The 5,239-nt window shown below is 40.7% G+C and overlaps 1 non-coding gene across 1 annotated transcript; it reads right to left on the reverse strand.

The window, feature by feature from the left end:
• Window positions 1-4,928: 4,928 nt before the first annotated feature.
• Window positions 4,929-5,035, reverse strand: LOC120089542 (small nucleolar RNA R71). Its single transcript, XR_005485219.1, has one exon. It is a non-coding gene; the product is annotated as a small nucleolar RNA R71 (small nucleolar RNA).
• Window positions 5,036-5,239: the final 204 nt, after the last annotated feature.

The raw sequence follows: 5,239 nt of genomic DNA on the forward strand, positions 1-5,239 counted from the left end.
GTTCAGTTGTGAAAGGCACTTACCCATAGTTGGATGTCTGCATGACACATGTGGGGTCAAGCCAAAACGAAAGTAAGTCACCAAGATCAACGCATAAGCGCAACTCCTCTGTTGGGCACAAGCCAAATTAAGCAAGACAAGAGTTGAGTTGAATATGGAACGCAACCAAAGTTAGATGCCCGCATGACACACGTAAGGGTAAGCCAAAATGAAGAGCGTAACCAGGGTCAACGCCGCATTCGAATAAGTAATCACATAGTTTTGAATTGTTTTGAATGAATGCATTCTCAAAAGCTGAACGCAAAGTTTCGGGGAATGAATAAAAAGTTTTTTAGCAAAGGCTTGCCGGATCTAAATTTAGAAGATATATTTTTGAAGAAGCAGCCGATGTGGAGGAGAGTGTTGCGCCCATGGTCAGAGGTATGAGTAAATTATATTCTGAAAGGCTAGTCATTTCAAACAAAAGCAAGAAGGTGAGTTAGAATTTCTTGAGTATAACGCATGCTTGAGGACAAGCATGATTCTAAGTTTGGGGGTGTGATGAAGGGCAGAAATGCACGTCATCTTAGGCCTTTTATTTAGAATTATGAGGGCTGTTAAGTAGAATGCGCGGTAATTATGTTAGGAGTTCATGAGAAAATGAGATTGCATCATTCAGCATTAAGAATCTCGGCTAACGCACTATTATGCATTATTATGCGTTCAATTGTTTATCTTTGTAGCTAACGCAGGAAGTGGACGCATATGTAGAAGTCGGGCTATCGCAAAGATGACTACATGCGGAAAATTTCTCCATCGCAAAGGCAAACGCATACGTTCAACGCATGGGTGTTGCGGTAATCAATCGCATGCATCCATCGTATAGGAGTTTCGATAGTCAAGCGATTGCAGTCATCATGTAGAAGTTGCAGTAATCAAGCGAATGCAGTCATTGCAAGATTGCAACTACACGATGATAACCATGATAGCCAGATGAACGCAAGGTTGGTGGAATGGAAACATTAATTCATATCTCGGGAGAATCAAAAGATGATGTTGACATTTCATCTAACACGCCGTTAGCAGCAGAGATTTGGAAAAGGACCAACGTGCCACAATCAAGCTCTATAAATAGAAGCCGATGAGCAGAATTTCAAATCATCCAAGTTTCTACCTTCAGGTGGATCCTTGTGATCCAGACAAAAGCGTTAGAAGAAAGCCTGAGAGTTCTTCATCTCCTTCATCCATTACGAGTGACGACCGGAGCACCTTTGCTAAAGTTAGATCTCGAGAGAGTCAGCTCCACCGCCCTTTCATGGCACCACGGCAGCCTTGACACACATCTGCTAGAATCAAGACATTGCTTCCAGCTAGGCTTTTCCATTTCTGCTCTTTTCTTATATTGTATTGTATTACATTTTGGCTTAAGAAATTAACATATTTTGTGATCAATGCATTTTTATATTTCCTTCGATTCCATTTCCATCTTCATTTACTTAGTATCCTTAATCTTCATTGCATCATTTAGTGAGATTGTTAGAGTATCGCATACTTAATCATGCGGCATAGGAATATGAAGTATGTAGCAAACCACCGAGAGGTGTGCGTTGCGTGAGTGTTGTGAGAAAACCTTATTTGCTTAATGTGAAGATATCGCAACGCCTGTCTATAGGCGGACGCAACACTTGTCTATGAGTAAAGTCAGCAACAACTAACTGTCCGGGAGGGTAAGTGGTTGGTCGCATTAAACAATGTAAGCAAGTATTCACTAGATATAGGAATAATCTTATGTCAGCCAAGTTTATGCGGTTACCTTATCTTATGAGCGCATCATTCATCATTTAGGCATACTTGGGAGAGTAGTCTAAAAATAAAATCTCAGACTTGAGAGCGGATGGGAATGCATAAGCAAGAATGGGGAAGTTAGAGATAAGCTTTGTTTGCTATTACACAACGTATGCACCCATACGGAGAGGATATTGCATGCGTCCAAGAAGTAGGATATGGTGGTATGTGATCATCTTGTTTATGTGTGGAAGCACATGAGAAAGAATAGAGACTTAGAAATAAGGCCTCTCGACACGTCCCATATGCATCACATGCGTCCTACATTTAGTCTCAAGTGTGTGTAGCATGATCGCATAGCTTGCGTTGGCTGAGGTTGCCCTTGCGGTCAACATTTTATCTATTATCCATGCATTTTACTACGCGTCAATAGTTGTCGTGTCTCTACCTCTCATTCATACTTCCAATGTTGTCTATTAGTTAGGAGTAGGTGTAGTTTTTAGCTTAACTCCCCCCCCCCCCATCATTCTTTTATTTATCCACCGCAAACACATTACCACATACATTTAGTTACAAATCGACCTCAGATCACCCGAGAAACTTTCTTGCGTTATACTTGGCCTGAGCGCAAGAAAACTTGTGATAGGAACGCATGGTCGTCACATATAAGAGTAACGCATATTTTCATTCCACGCATGACCACCAACGCATGATAATAAACACATAACCTAAGACATGCATCGCATATTGCGTTCACCATAATTTTAGTCATCAAGTCTTTGACGGCTAATTTTATGTCATCAACAACCATTAGCACTATCCCTCTAGTGTAATGGTTCTTTCAAAGGCAGCCTACCTGGTACACCTTTTGTGCTTCTTCTAACAAACGGAACACCTGATAACAGGTAGAAATGCATGTTATCATAATGCTAAGTTCTTAAACAATGCTAGCTTGTGTTGATAAAACATGTTAGATTGTGTCTAAAACGCATTAAATTCATTATATCGCGGTCGCATGCGTTCATCGCATTGGAACAATTGATTTTTGTATTTTTATTCAGATTATGCATTGACGCAAGGCGAAAATTGTGATCATGGGAAATCATTGGTCGAGTGCAACTTCACCGCAAGGCTTTGCGGTGATTGTGTTTGCAAACATTTGCTCAAAAAGGATTGTTGCAACTTGGTGGGCGCAACTTGTTGAGCGCATCTGGGTGAAAAGCATAATTAATCGTGATAGGACAGAAAGCTGATGATAGTCGAACCCGAATTAAGTTGACAACCACTAACGATAACAAGTACATTCAGCTTTTCAGTGACATTCGACACATCAGTTAGGGAATTAAAGCCATCCCATCTGTGCAATCATAACAAAGAAGCCACCTTCACCCCGAAGCTCTATGAATACAAACGACATCCTTCAAAAAAGAAGTTCGGATACTTAGATAAATTTCTTTAGAATTTAACCTTGTCCATAGTTTTCTTTTATCTTTAAGGTGGAGAAAGGGAAGAGCCAATACACTGGAAGATCACTCAGTGCAACTCGAGAGAGAACTCTGAGGCGAAGAAGTAGAGGCCGACCCTCGCGAGAGCGAGATTATCTTTTGAACACGAGTAGAAAAGACAGTGTAAAATCCTGGGAAGCAAGAGATTGCTACAATGCTCTTTATTCTATTCTTGCATTGTTGTCTTGTACTTCATCTTTATATTTATACAATGGAAGTTCTTATTCTATATCTTTTCACTCTCTTAGTATGCATGAGTAGCTAAACTAGTCGAATGGGTTGAGAAGAACTAAGCTAACATGACATAGGAAGTTCATTGCCTGCGATTATCTTGTGTTGTGCTATGCCAAATACCCCTTTATAAATACTCGAGAGAGAGTCTGAAGAAAGAACCTAAGACTCGAGAGAGCTAGGTTAGAATAGACTAAAGAGAGCAAGATTAGAACTGCATAAACAAGAGATAGGACTTAGAGATAAACCCTGTTTTCCAACCTGCATCGCATGCATCCTAGAGATAGGAATGATATTATGTGGTCGCCTTATTTGTGTGTGTGTCATTCTGTCATCACATAGATAAGAATAGATGTTTATGTGTAGGTCCTATAGACTTATCGCATATAGCGCATGCGTTCTAGTATTAGAAGCTGTGGCATTCGCACCGAGAGGTGGTTTACTATTGTATGCATGTTGCATGATCGCAAAGCATGAACGTATCCTAGGAAGTGCTACCCAAAACCCTTCTCAACCTGTTCACCGCATACTCATCGTATCTTTCGTTTACCAACTCTTTTCAAATTCCGCCACATTTGGTTATCTTTTCATTACTGCAAACAACAACCTCAACAACTATTTAATTAATTGTCACCACAAAGTTTTCATAAAAATTTCCATCGCAATTTGTTTTCACAAGTCTCTGAGTTCGACCCTAGACTTACCAGGAAACTCAGTGGGGTTTACACTTGGATTTCGCTGAGGAAACTTGAGTGCACAACCCAATTTCACCATCGCATATCATCCATAATTCACTTCATAAAACCAAGCATCAAGTTTTTGGTGCTGTTGCCAAGGAGTTCAGCAAAATAGTGTGCTAATGGTAATTTTTCTGATTTCTTTGCATACTCTCAATCTCTGGAGAATTACGACTCGGAGATTGAGAGAACATTTTGACGCATACTAAGAGACAACTACCAACAATAAGAGAGATCACCAAGAATGACGGAACAACCGGACACAAGGGCCGCAAACGCGAATAATATAATGACCAACCCCATCCTTCTGGCGAATGATCACAATAGACCCATTCGGGACTATGCGTCACCCAACCTCTATGATTTCTCTCCAGGGATCATGATGTCAGCGGTAGATGGATCGAGGTTTGAAATGAAGCCGATAATGTTGCAGATGATCTAGGCTGCTGGGCAGTTTGGAGGAAGGCATGGCGAAGACCTGTATGCCCACCTCCGAATCTTCATAGAAATCTGCAACACTTTTGTGTTCCTGAATATCTTAATCGAGGAAGTTCGATTCACTCTGTTCCCATTCTCCTTCTGTGATCAGGCAAGAAAATGGGCATATTCACTCGAACTGAGGGAGATAACTTCTTGGGAACAAGTGGTGGATAAGTTTATGAAGAAGTATTTCCTAACAACCGAGAATGCTAGGAGAAGGAAATTAATAACAAATTTTGAACAAAAAGATGACGAATCGCTCAGCGATGCCTGGGCGAGGTTCAAGAAGCTGGTAAGAGACTGTCCACATAATGGCTTACCAGACTATCTGCAAATCGAGGTTTTTTTATCAAGGACTGAATCCCTCTTCGCAGACTGGTGCCAATGTAGCAGCCGCTGGTGGTCTGCTGGAAAAAACATATGAGGAGGCAAAGAGTATACTTGATCGCATTTCCTAAAATTACGAAGATTGGTGAGAAAGCGATCAAAGATTAAGAATTAAAGATAATGACACAACCAACG

This window comes from Benincasa hispida, chromosome 2 (genome assembly GCF_027475165.1).
Source record: "Benincasa hispida cultivar pf3 chromosome 2, pf3_genome.v1.1, whole genome shotgun sequence".
Classification (NCBI taxonomy): domain Eukaryota; kingdom Viridiplantae; phylum Streptophyta; class Magnoliopsida; order Cucurbitales; family Cucurbitaceae; genus Benincasa; species Benincasa hispida.